This window comes from Helianthus annuus, chromosome 13, assembly GCF_002127325.2.
Source record: "Helianthus annuus cultivar XRQ/B chromosome 13, HanXRQr2.0-SUNRISE, whole genome shotgun sequence".
NCBI lineage: Eukaryota > Viridiplantae > Streptophyta > Magnoliopsida > Asterales > Asteraceae > Helianthus > Helianthus annuus.
The window spans coordinates 171,095,840-171,114,362 of record NC_035445.2 but is presented as its reverse complement, the minus strand read 5'-3'; the positions used below and the strand labels follow the sequence as shown (position 1 = coordinate 171,114,362).

General features: G+C 38.5%; 1 pseudogene; it reads left to right on the top strand.

Annotated features, from left to right (window-relative positions):
• Positions 1 to 8,054: 8,054 nt before the first annotated feature.
• The window catches only part of LOC110900678, a 30,127-nt pseudogene continuing 19,658 nt past the window's right edge, over positions 8,055 to 18,523 (top strand).

Sequence of the window (18,523 nt, the reverse complement as noted above, 5' to 3'; positions counted from 1 at the left end):
CCTAGAATTACGACCCGCCGCAATGCGGCGGGGATTCTTTAGTTATAACTAAGTCGATTTAAGATGCGCACGTTATGTTGAACCTGTGAAACCCGAAAAAAATAGACGATGTAAAAACGTTCACCCACACACGCACGTTGCGTCGTGTTAACTCATAAAATTTAGAACGAAACGTAAAAATGTTAAACTAAAGACACACGTTCCGATGTGTTAAGTCACAAAATTTAGAACGAAGCATAAAGCGAAAATTTGCGGAAAACAAAAACTATAAAGGACCAAAGCTGAAAGTAAAAAAAAGTTGTGAGGATAGATTTTAAAAGATAAAAAGTTTTGTGTTAAAAGTAAAAAAACAAATAGTTTTTGGTTAAACGTAATTCATGAAATACTTTTGGGTTAAAAGTAAAAAAATCATTTTTTTTAAAACCCCAAAAGCCAAGGTTTTAACAACCATATGCATAACCATTTTTTGTTTGAAAAACCCCCAAACCCAAGATTACCACACATAAGTAAAACAAATCAAAGTGGTTAAATTGCAAAAGATGGAAACTTTTGAATTAAAAGTGAAAAATCAAATTAATCAAAGGGTTTAAATTGTATAAGATAGAAACTTTTGAATTAGAAGTGAAAAATCAAATTAATCAAAAAGGTTAAATTACCAAAGATTAAAATTTTAAACTTAAATTGTCAAAGATTAAAACTTTAGGGTTAAAAAGGAAACAAAAATTAAACTTTAAACTTAAATTGTTATAGAATAAAACTTTAGGGTTAAAAATAAAAATTCTATTTTTTTTTGGAAAACTTACTAAGCTCATATTACACCCTATAGAAGCATAAAGTAGTTACTTCTTTATATAGTCATTAAAGTATCGTGTACTTGATTCTTTCTGAACTTGGTGTGCTTTATTTGAGGTAATATCCATCGGTTACAAATCAGTTTGGGATATATTTGATCTCTACAGGTCATACTGTTTGAAGGTTGACTAATCTTCATTATAATGCAAACAACCTTGTAAATTGCTTTATTTAAAGAAACTAGGTGTATTCACTGTTTGGGATATATTTGATCTCTACAGGTTATACTGTTTTAAATAATTTTATATACCAAACAATTAAAAAGTTATTGTTAAAAAAACTGTGTATTCACTGGTGGAAGTAATGTAATTTTATAAACTAAATAATAAAAAAGTTATATTTAAAAAATACTCTGTGTATTGTACGGATTGAATAAATTTAATTTTATATAGCAAATAATAAAAAAAATGTTATATCTTTAAAATCCCTGTGTATTACACGGGTTTATCTATTGTTAAAAAATCTTTTTAAATCAAAATGGATTTCATTATTATTTTTTAAATTAGGTTAATACTATTTAAATTTTTGGTTTGATTAATAAGTTATTTAATAGAATTTCTCATAGTTAACAATAATAACATTAACATTAAATAATATAATAACATTAACAATAAATAATAGAGTAAATTATTTTTTGAGTCTCTGTGTTTTAGTGGTTTTAATCACTTAAGTCTAAAATAAAAAAGTTTAACGCCCTGAGTCCCTAGTCATTTATTTTATAACGTTTTGAGTCCAATTTTGTTCATTTTATAACGATTTGAGTCTAAAAAATTGGACTCAAAAGGTTAAAATTTGGACTCAAATGGTTAATAAAAAGGCTTATAGGGACTCAGGTCGTTAAACATTTTGCTTTTGGACTCAACTAATTAAAACCATTAAAACACAGGGACTCAAAAAGTAATTTACCCTAAATAATATGCATGTTTATCTACTGTTAAGTGAAACAATGTTCGTTAGTTTAGATAAGACTTTACGAATTGAAGTTAAGTTTATGCCGATGATTTAGAGTTGATAAGATTTATATTAATTTAATTAATATTTAATAATTTAAATTAAATAATAATTATCTACAATTAAAGATGGTTTAGAATAATGACAAGTGTCTGAAAATTGATTTCTTTAATTATAGTAGATACAAGTTTCTCTAATCAAGTTTAACACAATATTATTATATATTATATACTATATAATTTGCAACATTTTGTTGCATTAAAGCTTGTACATCAAGCTTTGTAGATGTATTATGCATCTTATGGTTGTACCTAATGTGGGTTTACAACTTTGAGCCACAAGAGAGTACATCAAGCTTTGTAGCAAGCATAAGACCATGTATAGTGGGGTTTGATTGTTTGCACTTCAAGCTCATCCCTTGGACGATATCCGACATGTGGCTCATAATATAGATTTAATTTATAACACTTGTATGCATTAAGCTATTGCATATCATCTTTTACAAGTTAACCTCACAACTTTTTTACTTTCAACTTTGGTCCTCTATACTTTTCATTTTTCGCAAAATTTTCGCTTTACATTCCGTTCTAAATTTTACGAGAGTTAACACGGCAACGTGCGTATGTGCTTAAACATTTTTATGTTTTCTATTTTTTTCCCGTTTGACAGGTTCATCGTAACGCGTGAGTTCTAGAACGACTTAGTTATTCTTTTATATGTTTTACGTTTCGATTTAATTTGTTCGCATTAACACGCCGCAATTTTAGTGTTGGTGGTCGTTAATCGTTTGAAATAAAAAGAAAAAGAAAGGTACACTGTATATTACATGTAAAAAACAAGTAATAAATACCATAAAACAATAGTATATTGCTCCGCCAGAGGACACTTAGTAAATAGGTTTACTAATGGCCATGAAATGAAATTGAATTGTATACATAATTTTTTTACACGAAACAAATAAGATATCTATATACGGTAAAGATTAGAAACATATAAGATAACCAACTGGGGTAGCTCAGTTGGCCACCGACACTCACCTCTTTCCAGAGGTACTGGGTTCGAGTCTTGGGAGTGGCATATGTCGGCCAGGGTAAGAACTCGGCAAGGGGAATTCACCGCGGAGCTAACTTGGTCGGGTAGCGGCTCCCGAAATGGGATCACTTCGGCGGTTGGGAGGACCGTGCTCTATCCCCCCATATAATATCTACATGTATAAAAATTACCCTTTTCGTATTGCCTACTGAAGAATTAATATATCTTTTTTGGGAGGTTTTAATGAAAAAAATTCTTTAATCCATCTTACTCAATGTGTTATACATGTATAAAAATCACTCTTTACGGGAGATTTCCGACCGAGGAATCAAAAACGTATATACCTAAAAAATTCTATACGAAAATTATATACCGGGCATAGGGGTGTTCACGAGCCGATCTAATCCGAGCGAGGGTCTGCTCGTGCTCGGATTGAATTACAACCGAGCAGATTGGATCGGTTCTGATCGATTTTGCAAAACTGAGCACAAAAGCGATGCTCATGCTCGGTTCGAATTTTAATCAAGCGGATCGTTTTCGCTCGGTTTTTTCTCAACACCATAATTAAAACATGTGCAGCAACACACAAAATAAATAAAATAAATAAAATCAAGCCTATTACAAAGCTGCATTCAACAAAAACAAATCCCAACTTCATTAAAACATGTCCAACACCTTATTAGGTTGCATTAAACAATAACAAAATCAATACATAGCTAATATTATGATCCTAAAAATGTTCTTAACAATATCAAATCTGAAGCACAAAAAAACTGCAAAATACAAATTGTCATTTACTTCAAAAGCCATAAACATCTTCTTAAAGCCTAATCATCTCCATCTACAAAATTCCACTTCAAATCAACATATATAGCCTGTTAACACAAGCATTAAACAAAACCATTAAGTTCTACACATTACATATCATTTTTTATGGTTTCTTATAATTAAAAAATACCTTTCATTTATTATCATACTCGTCTAGAGTCAACACATCGATTTCCTATTTTTCTTCATTTCATGCAGTTTGCTACACATTAAAAACAAATTACAAATGTTAATGCATAAACTACAAAAGTAAAAATAGACTATAAGGTAGCGTTTGGTATGCAGGAATAAGAGGTGGAATGGAATGGATGATTACGAGGGAATGAAGAAAAAAGGTGTTTGGTTGGTCAATGGAATGGAATCACTTATTCCAAAATACATTCCATTCCCTCAAAAGCATTCCTTCCACCCCCATGTTTTTTTTTCATTCCATCCCCTCTTGCACCATTCATCAACAAACACCACAACCCACCATCTTTGCCACAACCCACCACCACCACCACCCACCATCGACGCCATCGCCGCCATCCGCCACCACCTCACCCCGACAACCACCGCCGCCACCGCCCACTCGCCACCGTTATCACCCACAGCTGCGACAAACCGCTAACGACACTCGCCGTCGCCGCCCACCACCATCGTCGACGACACCACCACCAACCGCCGCCGCCACCACCACCACCAACCACCGCCGCCACCACCAACTGCCACCCACCACCAACGACCACCTTGCCACCACAACCACTCGTTGTCATCGCCGCACTGCCACTCGCCGCCACCACCACCACCCATCGCCGCCGCCGACACCCACCAGCGCCACCTATAACCACCCACAATCACTACCACCGACCACCACCACCACCACCACTCACCGCTGATTTTATTACTCTGTTTTTCTTGTCTACCGAACAATACACAATAATAACTCATTCCATTCACACATGGTAACCAAAAAAGATGTGGAATGGTAATGATCCATTGCATTCCCTCGTCCATTCCATTAACTCGTCCATTCCGTTCCTTCTCCCATTCCATTACCCCATACCAAACAGACCCTAAATGTAATAAAAGTTTCCTTTCAATGTTTTTAAGGTTGTTTTTGAGCTGGCCTTTAAACAAATCACTTCCACAAACAAAAAGTTCCACCATATCCATTGAAAAAGAGCTCCGGTAATCATCCAATATACGCCCCCAACGATAAAGGCTGATTCGGAAGCCACGATAGTGAATGGGATGCCAAAAATGTCTTTAGCCATCTTACTCAAAACCGGAAACTTGCCACAATGTTGACTCCACCATTTCAACACATCAAATTTTGGATCCATACATTTTAGGTTCGGCTTATCCAAATACTCCTCAAGTTCAGATTTTCTTTCAATCGAAACGGTTCTTGAATTGAGGCAAGCAAAAATATCATGCGTGTGTACACTTGATTCACTATAAGATGTTGAGCTACTCATGGTAGCATCAGATGTCTTATATGCATTAAAATACTTGTTAAAAAGAGATTTTAACTGACTTTTCACATCCTGAACCATAATCTTACATTCATCTTCTATATACAACCTCTGAGTACCTCTCAAAAGTCCACTCAACCCCATTTTAAAATGAGAATCTAAAATTGATGCAATAGACATAAGGATCCCAATTTCCCCTCAATATTTCTCAAATTTCACATAAATCGGTTCACTCATGTTTTTCAAGAAAGTATCATCGGATAAATATGCACTACGTATCCCTTCCTCACTTCATATATTTCAATAAGAAACTAGTTTCTATATAAGGGGACCCGGGGTGGTTCACTAGTGATGGGTTCTAGTGATGGGAGCACCCAATCAAATCATGCCATGTCAGCACCCAATATTCTAGTGATAGTGATAGAAATGTAGTGGGGGTGGTATCACTAGTGATGGGGATTCCAATATACAAGTATTAATGCACAATGTACAAGTCATACCCTATCAAAACTCAAACTTCAACGCGTTGTGTGGTTAACGCGTTAGATATATAACACGTTTTGAATATAGCGGTGGCGGTGTGCTTTTCGACCATCACGCGTGACCACCGGCCATAACGTGCCCGCCCCGTCCGCTCTAATAGGTAAAAAAATGAATAGATAAAAAGTGCTTGCTAGGCTGTCACATCCAAGTTATTTACTATACTTACCTCTAACTCAGCATCAGGTTGTTGATATACTTGCTAGGCTGTCACATCCAAGTTATTTACTTATTTAGATAATACCATTTTAAGAGTTTGGGAAGTGATTTTCAAACGATACATATATCAAGGCAAGTATATCAACAACCTGATGCTGAGTTAGAGGTAAGTATATCAACAATGTCTTTTTAATGTTAAACTTTTCTATATAAATAATAAAAAATTCAAGGGTAAATTATTGAGTAACTGTGTTTTATAGGTTTTAATTAGTTGAGTCCAAAAGCAAAAAGTTTAACGACCTGAGTCCCTATAAGCATTTTCTTTAACCATTTGAGTCCAAATTTCTAACTCCATCCATCAAGTCCGTTAACTATAAGGGTAATTTGGTCATTTACACACAAAGTACAACTCTTATATGCACAAGAGTATAAGAAACAAGTATCTAATGCATAAACTTTTAATATATAATATATATAAAAATAAGAGTAAACTGCCATTTTGGTCCCTGTGGTTTGGGTACTTTTGTCATTTTAGGCCAAATCTCAATACATCTAGGTCCTTGTGGTTTGCATTTTGTGGCCATTTTAGTCCAAAATTCTAAAACCTCATTTTTTTGACTGTTGCAACCTCCTATTTTGTCTTTTAGTTCAGGGGCATTTCGGGCATTTTGCTTTTCATTTAACATTTTTTATAAAACCTCTCTTTATTTATCTCTCTCTCAACTGACTATCTCCCTTGTACTTTCTCTCTCTACAACCATCATCTTCTTCTACAATCATCATCATCATCGTCATCATCAGGACACCAGTATCCACCAACACCATCGACCACCGACATCATCTCCATCTCTATCACCTTTGACCTCCATAGTCCCTCCACCATTAGAATCCAACCCCTCACGTTTTTCAGTGTTTGCAAAACTCAGATTTGATGAAAGATCGAAGAGGCAACATTCTTGTGTTGGTGGACAACGAAACAGATCTGGATTGTAACCTCGTTTTGTTTACCACACCCCAAAAATCACGATTCTGTCCACCGCCACTGTGACGGTGGTAGATCTACCCGTCTCGGATCTGTCAGGTGACAACGGTCATACGGTAGTAGAAGCGGTGTGGGTTTTTGGTTGTGGTGGCGATTGTGTGTGTGTCTCTCTCTCTACAAGCTGTCTCTATCTCTACAAACTCTCTCTCTCTCTCTAAACAGTCAGGGGCCACTACCGCCTATAGCACCACCATCGCCGCCACATCACCACCGCCATTCAGATTTGTTGTCGGAAACGATGTTGGTCATCTGCATATGAGAGAGAGAAAGATGGGGGGTTGGGGCTGGTGGATGAGTGATCGGCGGTGGTTGGGGTCGGTGTATATTGACATTTTGGGTGTCTGTTAGAAAGAGGGGGTAGAGAGAGAGAGAGAGAGAGAGAGAGAGAAGAGAGATCGTCGGGGGTTTGGGCGTCTCTGATACACACCCTCAGCATATTCATTCTTTCCAGGTTTGTCTTCAATTGTTATTTAATTGGTTTCAATCTCATGAGAATTGTGAGGGGAATGCACAGATCGTTTCAGCTGGGAGACGAATCTGGACGACGGGGGTTTTAATATGGCTGTGTTTGTTCAGAGAGGCAGTGGATCCTCATCTTTTTTTTGTTTTTAGGGTTTCAATTAGGGAAATCATGACTCGTGTGTTTGTTCAGAGAGGCAGTGGGATGGTGGTGGTGGGGATGATGCGGTGGTGGGGGTGGTGGTGGTGTGGTGGTAGTCTGTATGTCTGTATAGATAATTGAATTATAATTATTTCAAAATGACCAAAATACCCCTGAGGATAAGGACAAAACAGGGGGTTTTAACTTGGGGATTCCGGTCAAAATTCACTTTTGGACCAAAATAGCTACAAACTACAAACCACAGGGACCCAAATGTAAAAAGTTTGAGATTTAGACTAAAATGGTGAAAGTACCCAAACCACAGGAACCAAAATGGCAGTTTACTCTAAAAATAATTACATATATATAATAAAACACACACACCTACACATAATCTCTCCCACCTTTACACATTCCACTCACTCTCTCTCTAAACACCTGCACAGCCACCATCACCACTACTGAAAGTTAAGAAGCCCATATAAAAACCGAAATTAACTTGTTTGAAACAAGCCGAGGCATGTTTACGGTGACTACAAAATTACTCGCACCTTCTCCAAGACTATTCATTCCTTATAAAACCTTCACCCTCATGGCAGCTACTACTCTCTCCACCTCAGATGCCCCTTTGAAAAGGAAGCTTTCTTCAACAAAGATTGGCACACACAATGGAAGCTTTCACTGTGACGAAGCACTCGGGTGCTTCATGCTTCGCCTCACCAACAAGTACTCAGGAGCTGAAATCGTACACACAAGAGACCCACATGTTTTGCTCTTGTACACCAACTGTTTGTGTTAATGCCCAAGTGAAAGTTTTCTCTGTTTTTGTGATAAAAAAAAACACTTTTCATGGAAATTAGGCGGTTGGGTTTTAGGTGTTGGAGACTCTTGATGCTGTGCTTCATGTGGGTGAAGTGTATGATCCTAGTCGAGATCGCTATGACCACCACCAAAAGGGTTTTGTTGAGGTTTTTGGTCATGGGTTTACCACTAAGCTTCCAAAACCCGTCGCACCACCACCAAAAGGGTCTTGCTGAGGTTTCATTAACCCACAAAACTATTTCCCCCAAATCTTTCGTCTTAATTCCCAATAGCTCACATGATCATCATCAACAGTATTCGAGGTTACAGTGGTGGTGTTGATGGTGGTCTGGAGGTTTGTGGTTGAGGTGGTGGTTGGAGACGGAGGTGGTTGTGGCTGTGGTGGTGACAGTGGTGGTGTTGATGGCGGTCTAGAGAGAGAGAAAGAAAGATGAGAGGGAGAGATAAGGTGAGAATTTAGAGAGAAAGAGATAAGAGCATTCACATCCAATCCATCAAATTATACATACATTCAATTAAAAAACAACTCCTATATCAATATATTTCCACTAAAAACAAATACTTTTTCTCTCTCCTTTCAATTAAATAATATTATCATTATATTTTTCTCTAACTTCCACTCACAACCACTTTCAAAATATATTAAAAAATTGTAACGGGTGAACAGTGTCCCCCCAAATATACAGATGAACAGTAACATTTTCTCTCTCCTCTACTCACAACCACTTTTTATACCCTTTATAATATAAAAACCACTCCTCACATAATTTGATGGTTAGGATGTGAATGCTCTAAGGGGATATAAAAGAGAAAGAGATTTTTTTTTATTTTTTAATTATAAGGGTATTTTGGTCATTTAAGAATACTTAACCAAAAAATTTTAACAGTGTTAGAAATTTGGACTCCAATCGTTAAAGAAAATGCTTATAGGGACTCGGGTCGTTAAACTTTTTGTTTTTAGACTCAACTAATGAAAACTCATAAAATACAGGGGGACTCAAAAAGTAATTTACCCAAAATTCAATTATATAGTCAAAGTTTGTAACATTTTCATACAGGTGTTAAAGCTTCCAGCATGTTTTCAATTTTTAAATTATTAAATACTCCAACTAAGGATGCATTACTAGATGAATTTCTTCCCAAAATTGTCCCTTGCAAATTGGACCACCACTCCCTAGATGATCCATGCAAATGCTGGTATGTGTTTTGTGTGTGTAAGTTTTCTAAGTTATCTACATGTATCCACATGTTTATATTTTCTTTCTTAAAATACGGTTTGCCTATAAAATAAGAGGCTGAGATATTTAGTGGGCTTGAGGTATTAGGTGATGGTAATGCGATGTAATTATCAGTTGGGTGAAAGTTTGTAAATTGTTATGGTAGAACCTTGCAGCAAGTCATATTATGCATTGACAAATCCAAATCACAACTACCTTTTGTTATACCAATGAAATGGTTTTACTAAAACTTCTAATTTAAATTTATTTTTATAGCACAAGTATCCGTATGATTGGCGAACAAAGAAACCTGCAAGTATCTTGGATAAGTTTTTTTAGCATTCTCATCTTGGAAGAAGATGTTGGGTAATGGGTGAGCTCATCATAAACAGTCTTGTGTAAGCATCTTCGTTTTGTGAATCTAATTTTAGGTAAATTGGGATTTTTTTTTAAATTTAATGGTGTTTGGTTATGGTTTTAGGTTGATTCTTGGATATGCATATCCAACTTTTGAGTGTTTTAAAACCATTGAGAAGCATAGTGTAGCAAATGCAGAATTGAGATTTTGGTGTCAATATTGGTAAATTTGACCACTTGCTTGTTTGCGCACCTATTTTTTAAGGATTAGATCAAACCCATTTTGTATTGATTAATGATTGTGACATTTATGTTCCATGATAAGGTATTAGTTTCTTGTTGATGTCTTAATCATGGTCAAACTTAGACTTTTCAAAAGGTTAAACTCTTGATTTATCGTCTCAACAATTGAATCTTGGTTCTTTGGTTATGATTTCACAGTGTCATCATCGCGGTTCTCACAGTTTTTGAAAGAATAGGTGATATATTCGTTTCATGCTATGTATCATAGATTATCTATGCTAATCGCTTACTGATGACGTAATGTATTTATGCATGTTATGGGCCATTTTCTGAGCCTATATATCCTGACTAATATCTTGCTTTTGACTGTTTGCTTGTGATCAGGATACTGGATCGGGATATTGGTAACACCCCGGGCGATATCCTGGTGTTAACTTAATAATTCACGTGCAGGTAGGAGGCTGCAAGTCACTAACGGTCAGATGGACTTCTTCTCCTAAAGACTCGGGCAAATCAGTTGTTTGAGAGACGTTGGACCCGAAAGACCAGGTCTACAACGTTCAAGCGGGGAATATCCGCCGGATCCCGGTTTAATAGGATAGTTTGTTCAATTTCTTTTACTATAAATAGATGGGCGGATCAGATTAAGGCACACAATTTTACACTCGCACTCCTTCATACACTTTAGCTCTCTAGCTTCTAGCAAACACTTGTACCCAAATTACATTGTAATACCTAGTTGATCCGCACTACATCCTGCACTGTATCCTGACGTTTAAAGTAATAGAAGAACAAGGCAGCTGTGATTGGCAGCTCCCGAGATTTTATGCTAGCGATCTAGATTGATCAAGGGCTTTACTCGTACATCACGTGTCAACCTTTACTTTTTTGCTCATTGTTTGATCACAGATACAACTCTATATCCTGAGCCATATCTTGAAACTGTTTTTGCAAATAACTCAATTAACATATTTTTGAACACATTCTTTTAGCACACTACCTCACTTAACTAATTTGATCACTTAATTGCTTTGGTAATTTTTTACGAAAACAATTTGGCGCCCACCGTGGGGCAAGTGGTGTTATTTTTACTAAAAGCGTTTGCAAAATCGCTATTTGGTTTTCTGTTTTTAAAATTCTTTTCAAAACTATTTTCAATGGCCTCAAGATCAAACATGAGCTCTTCCACCATGCCTACTACAAACTCTACAACAGTTGGTTCGGTGCTTCCGCCACCTCCTCCGAGATCTCAAGCTTCTTCCCAAGGAACTGAAATTCATGTGACTCGAGATGTTATTCCCACCCGCAGTGTCCAGGGATCCGGTCCTGTTTTAGCTTCTAATGAGGAAATTCTAAGTTTGTTTGGTAGTGTATAGGAACAGATGAGGCAACAACAGGAAACTAATCAGATGCTGATGAGAGAGATACAACTCTTGAAGTCAAGCTCAAGCAGGCTTCCTGAAGATACAGTCACTCCCTTGCAGCCCAGGGCTTTGAACTTTAGTTCTACAGTCTACATTGAGGATAATCGGGGAAATATTGTACCTAGTCATTCCCATAATCATACACCTGAGATACCCTCTTCGGTTAGAGTGTCAACTGTGAGAAGCTCAGGATATGCTTCTAGGATATGGCCAGAATCCCCAGATCGGTAATGTATCTAATAATAATAATACTCTTGCCACTAACGGTGTTGGATCTTTGCAGGATATAGGTGTGATGCCAGCGTTATCTAGGGAGCTTTAGAAGCTAAAGGACATTGTTATGGGTGAAATTCTGAGCCCATATCCTGACTTTGTATCTTGATTTTTTATTAGTTGTATATGATCAGGATACCGGATCAGGATACCGGATCAGGATACCGGATCAGGATACCGGGCCAGGATATTGGTAATATCCTGAGGCAGTATCCTGACTATTACTAACGATTGGCTTGTAAAACGTTGGTTGCAAGGTACCAACGTTAAAAGACTTGATCTACCTGAAGATTCGCTCAAGATGGTTGAAAAATGGACGTTGATGGTGGAAGAATGGGTCTTGTAACGGTCAGAAAGGCATATTCCGCGAGAATATCGGATGTTGGTCAATGTTATTGACATTGTAACGGTTATATGAGCTAAAGACCTGGTTTTGTAGTCAATAAGCACGTGGAAAACGAGTAGAAGCAGCCCCCAACGTTCAGAATGGAATATTCCAAAGTATCCCGGAATAATAGGATAGTTTGTTGGTTTCTTTTACTATAAATATGGATGACCAGATCTCGTAGGACACTTCACTTCAACTCACTCCACTTCTAACTCTCGAATTCATACACAATTCACTTGTAAGCGCACACTAACACTCATCACTTGCAATCATTGTAACACTTAGTAGAGATCTGAGCTTTATCCTGCACTGTATCCTGGTTATTCAAGCAATAAGAAGAACAAGGCAGCTGCGATTGTCAGCTCCCGAGGTTTTATGCCGGCGATCTAGATTGATCAAGGGCTTTCCTCGTACATCTCGTGTCATTTACTTTACTTTTTTGCTCATTGTTTGATCGTAGATACAGCTCAATATCCTGAGCCGTATCCTGAAACTGTTTTAGCAAATAACTTAACTTGAATATTTCACACATATTTCTAGCACACTACCTCACGTAACTAATTTGATCACTTAATTACTTCGGTAATTTTTGACCAAAACAATTTGGCGCCCACCGTGGGGCAAGTGGTGCTCTTTTTACTAAAAATCTTTGTGAAATCGTTAATCGGTTTTCTGTTTTCAAAACTTTTTGCCACATTGTTTACAATGGCCTCAAGATCAAACATGAGCTCTTCTACTGTGTCTGCTACAACTTCTGCAACAGTTGGTTCGGTGCCTCCCTCACCTTCACAAGTTCAGACTTTTCAAAGGAGAAATGAAAGCCACACATCGAGAGAAATTTCTACTGCTCAGAATGTTTCTAGATCCGGAAATTCAGGGAGAACCCATATCCTTGCTTCTAATAACGAAATTATGTCTTTGTTTGGTAGTATACAGGAACAAATGAAGAGGCAGCAAGAAACTAACCAGACAATCATGAAGGATATACAACTCTTGAAGTCAAACTCCAGGAAACCTATGGAGTATACAACTACTCCTCTATAGCCCAGGATGCTAATCTTTAGTTCATCAACATTTACCGAGGATAATCAAGGCAACATGATACCGAGTCAGTCCCGGAGCAACATGCTGGAGATACCATCATCTGCCAGGATATCGACCGTGAGGGATCCAGGATATGGCCCAGGATATGGTCCGAGATATGGCAAAAGCCGACAGGCTGGTAACATGTTTGCCAATATCAGTATCACTGCTACTAATAATTCTGATTCTTTGCAGGATATAGGTGTAACACCAGTATTGACCAGGGAACTTCAAAAATTGAAGGATATGATATCAAGTGTTCCTGGAGCAGTGCAGCCTATATCGAAAGTATCCCAGGATAGTCACAGGATATCCCGATTTGCTCATCCAATTTGTGATGCTGAAATTCCAAAAAGATTCCAGACTCTCAGCATAAAGTTGTATGATGGGACGACATATCCTAAGGAGCATATTGCCCAGTATAGGGAAAGGATGGAAACAAATCCAATCCTACCAGAACCTAAGGAAGCATGCTTATGCAAAGGCTTCGGTTCAATTTTAACAGGACCGGCCTTAAAATAGCTTTTAAACGTTCCACCTTATTCAATTGCATCATTTTCTCATTTAGTTAATTTGTTTATCGGTTAATTTTCTTATAGCTGGAGCTTTGAGAAACTAACAAGTGATCTTTACAGGATAACACAAGGATCACAAAAATCCCTAAGGGATTATGTTAAAAAATTTAGTAGAGAATCCTTGGATATCTCGAATCTTGATATTGCTATGGCAGTACAAGCGTTCAAAATGGGGTTACAGAAGGATCGTCAATTTTATCAGGATCTTGTAATGAATCCTTGCAGGAACTTGGACGAAGCTCGAAACAGGGCCTTGAGATATATCAGGTTGAAAGATGATAAGAAAATGCAAGAGAGGATGAATGCATCCTCAACATATGAATCAACTAACAAGAAGTCAGAATCCTCGTACAAACCATACCGCTCTAAGCCGTATGGTAGAAATGATAACAAGAAAGTGAATGCTGTTGAAGACGAGGATCCTGAGGAGTATCCTGAGTTATCTGAATATTGTTTTTCTGAACTAATGTATGCTATGCAGGGTTTAGGAGACACAGCCAGGTGGCCTCGGAAGAATCAACAAAAGGCTGATTGGAAGGATAAGTCCAAGTGGTGAGCCTTCCACGAGGGTTTCGGACATGTTACTGAGGATCGCATTGCTTTAAAGAAAGACATAAGCTATCTCTTGAGCAAGGGATATCTTAAGGATCTCCTGGGAAGAAAGAAGAATAAGGGTCAGGATACTGAGAAGGATCCTGAACGAGCAGCGTCACCTCCTGTGGATGCCAAGATAATCAACTTCATTTCGGGAGGATCCGACATTTGTGGGACTTCGTATTCGGCAGCAAAGAGACATGCAAAGGAAGCTAAGGCCGGAAGGGGAGACAAACCTGTCAGGATGACTACCCTCACAACTGACAAAGTGATCACTTTTGATGCAGATGACAGGGATACTGTCCAGGATCCTCACCATGATACTCTGGTAATAACGTTATATGTGGCTAACCATTTTGTACGCAGGATACTAGTTGATAATGGCAGCTCCGTCAACATAATCCAACTAGAAACTCTGAAGAGAATGAATGTATCTCCAATGGATATCACTTCAAAGTCTACCGTGCTTGTTGGGTTCAGTGGAAAGGCTAGAAACACAGTGGGAGAGATAAAGTTGCCAGTATACGTTGAAGGAGTCAACTCGATACAACGTTTCTGTGTGATGGATTCTCTATCCTGCTATAACATCATACTGGGAAGACCGTGGATTCATGATATGAAGGCCGTGCCATCAACATATCACCAATGCATCAAGATACCTACCCCTTGGGGAGTTGTCAAAGTTGATAGTGATCAGCAGGAGGCGAAAGAATGCTACTCATCCTCGATGAAATCCTCAACCAAACCTAGTGCAGCATAGCAATTAAAGACGCGGGCCCAGGATATCGTGGAGGATCCGGAGCAGGATGTGAAGAAAATTATCCTAGACCAGGATAATCTCGATATTTCGGTGCTCGTGGGAACCAATATCCCTCAGGATATTAAAGAACAATTAATTAACTTTTTGAAATGCAGGATGTCAACGTTTGCATGGAAGCATGTGGATATGACAGGCATATCCAGAGGTATTATCACTCACAAGCTTGGAATTGATAAATCATTCAAGCCTGTGCAACAAAAAAGAAGGAAGTTTGCTCCTGAGCGGAACACTATTATCCAGGAGGAAGTTGAAAGACTATTAAAGTCCAGAATGATCAGAGAGGTTAAGTTCCCAAGATGGCTAGCAAACATGGTTGTAGTACAAAAGAAAAATGGGAAATGGAGAGTTTGTGTAGACTACACAGACTTGAACAAAGCCTGTCCTTGTTAGGGCTGGATTTTTACTATAAGTGATCCTTACACGTGATCCTAACCAGTGATCCTTGTTTCTTTGGCAGACAGTGATCCTCAGCCGGACTTCAGGATCAGGATCATGGGACATTATGGTGATCCTTATACTAACGGCTACTTCCGCTCAATATAATGTTGTTTTGCAGGAACATCTAGCAGGATATGCTCTAGACATCATGATCCAGGGACGCGTTTTCACAATTATGGCAAGAGCTAAATTGAAGATGGACGTTGTACCGGATATGGAAACTTGGCTTGATCTATGGGCGGCAATTTAGGCTAGATTGTCTTTTATTTCTAAAGGGGTAATGAGCTGATTATTAGTCTTTTTGCCTAAAATAGGTCACCTACACTAGTATAAATACCATTCTTCCTCATTCGGAAGGGACACACAAGAACACACGACATACGAAGCAACTCTCACACACTTAGACACCAAAAGCAATAGTGATCCTTGTACTCAGCTCATTATCATCCAAAGTTGTAATCATATTTTTGTTATATTGAAGTTGGTGATCGGTAGTTGCCATCACCCGAGGTTTTTTATGCCGGAGATCATACATTGATCAAGGGCTTTTTCCTCGTATAAATCATCGTGTCTTTGCATCTTTATCACAGAAGTGATCCTTTACTTTCATAATTAACCAAGCATCATACCCCGTTTTCATAAAGTTTGGTTACATTATCCTTGTGTGATTTTTGACCAAAACAGTTTGGCGCCCACCGTGGGGCAATTGGTGCTTCATTCATAAGAAAATCTTTTATTCGAAATCATTTCAAAGAGTTACATGGCTTCATCATTGAAGAACACGTCCACGGCGATGTCTGCAGTCACCTCATCACAGACCACTTTGCCTCCTCCACCAGCAGGATCTCAGAAAAATACTGAGAAGAGATCAACTCCCACTTTCTCTAAACCTCCATCTTCTTCTGCTATGAATTCTTCTATTCCCAGTACTAGTGATGTCTTTGCTTTAATTTTGCAGATGAAGGATCGTATGCAGCAGCAGGATGAGACTAATGACAGGATCCTCAGGGAAATTGGAGACCTCAAAAGACAGAAGAAAGCGGCAGAGGATCATTCCCCACTGATGCCCAAATCCTTGAGCTTCGATACTCCGATGATCACTTCCCAGCCATCAGGGATCCCGGACGTGCAAATCATAGGGGAGTCAAGAGGATTACATCTCAAGCCAGCAGCAATGACTCAGACATCGGGTTCACATTTTCAGCCAGCAGGATCCTATCCTCAGTATATGGGATCCTTCATGAATTCAGGAGTTTATCCGGGTGCACAGCAATTTCAAGGATCCTATTTTATTCCAGGATCATCCCAGGTTCAAGGATCCTCCTTTGTTCCAGGATCATCCCAGGTTCAAGGATCCTCCTTTGTTCCAGGATCTTCTCCGATACCAGGATCCTTCCCGATGCCAGGATCCCTAAGAAGTTTGCAAACAGGAAATCCGGATGTCCATCAAGGGGACTTCATTCCGATGCAGACCATAGCCTCCACTGGTCCCTCCATTGTCCCTGAATCCCAGCAACATGGATTCACAACCACTGTTCCTAATTTGAACCCAATGGGAGGTAACACTTTAAATAATTATCCTACTACTAACCATGGATTCGTGCAGGATACAGGTATCAATCATGCTATGGCCAGGGAATTACAAAAACTAAAGGATATGATCTCGAGTGTTCCGGGGGTAGTTAAACCTATACCTGAAATTGCAGATGGGAGCCATAAGGTATCTCGTTTTGCACCGCCAATTTGTGATGCAGAGGTACCCAAAAGGTTCCATATCCCCACCATGAAGCTGTATGACGGCACAACGGATCCAGAGGAACACGTAGCACAATACAGGGAGAGGATGGAGATCAATCCTATCCCAGAGAAATTGAAGGAAGCATGCTTATGTAAAGGATTTGGATCCACTCTTACTGGATCAGCTCTTAAATGGCTGCTAAGTCTTCCCCCTTATTCTATTACTTCATTTGCTAATCTAGTTAATTTATTCAACAACCAATTCTCATGTAGTAGAAAATTCGAAAGATTAACCAGTGATTTATATAGGATATCCCAAAGTCATAATGAATCATTAAGGGATTATATAACTAAATTTAGTAAAGAATCCTTGGACATTCCCAACTTGGATATGGCTACGGCTGTTGAAGCCTTCAAAATGGGACTGCTTAAGGATTCATTATTCTATGATGATCTTGTTATGACACCATGCAGGAACTTAGATGAAGTAAGAACTCGGGCACTCAGGTTCATCCGGCTAGAGGATGACAAGAGGATCCAGGAGAGACAAGAAGGATCCTCAAAACAAGATAAACAAGGATCCTCCTTCAAGAACAACAAATTCAAATCCTACCATAGAAATGAAAATCAGAATGTGCATGCTGTTGACCAGGAAGAGGATGATGAAGATTATCCTCCAATCTCAGAATATTGTTTTTCTGTTGATAATCATGAACTGATCCTTGCAATGCAGAATCTAGGCGAAAAAGCTAGATGGCCCAGGAAGAATGATAAACCATCCGGGACTAAAGACAAGTCAAAATGGTGTGCATACCACGAGGATTTCGGGCATCTAACTGAAGATTGCATAGCCTTAAGAAAGGAAATTGGATACCTGCTAAGCAAGGGGCATCTAAAAGAATTGCTAGGGAGAAAAAAGCAAAGGACCCAGGATCCTTTTCAGGATCCCTGAAAAGGCTCCAGCACCTCCGGCAAACGCACAAGTGATCAACTTTATATCCGGAGGATCAGACATCTGTGGTACATCCTTCTCGGCGGCCAAAAGACATGCAAAAGAATCAAAAATGGATAATGGAGAAAGGCCTATTAG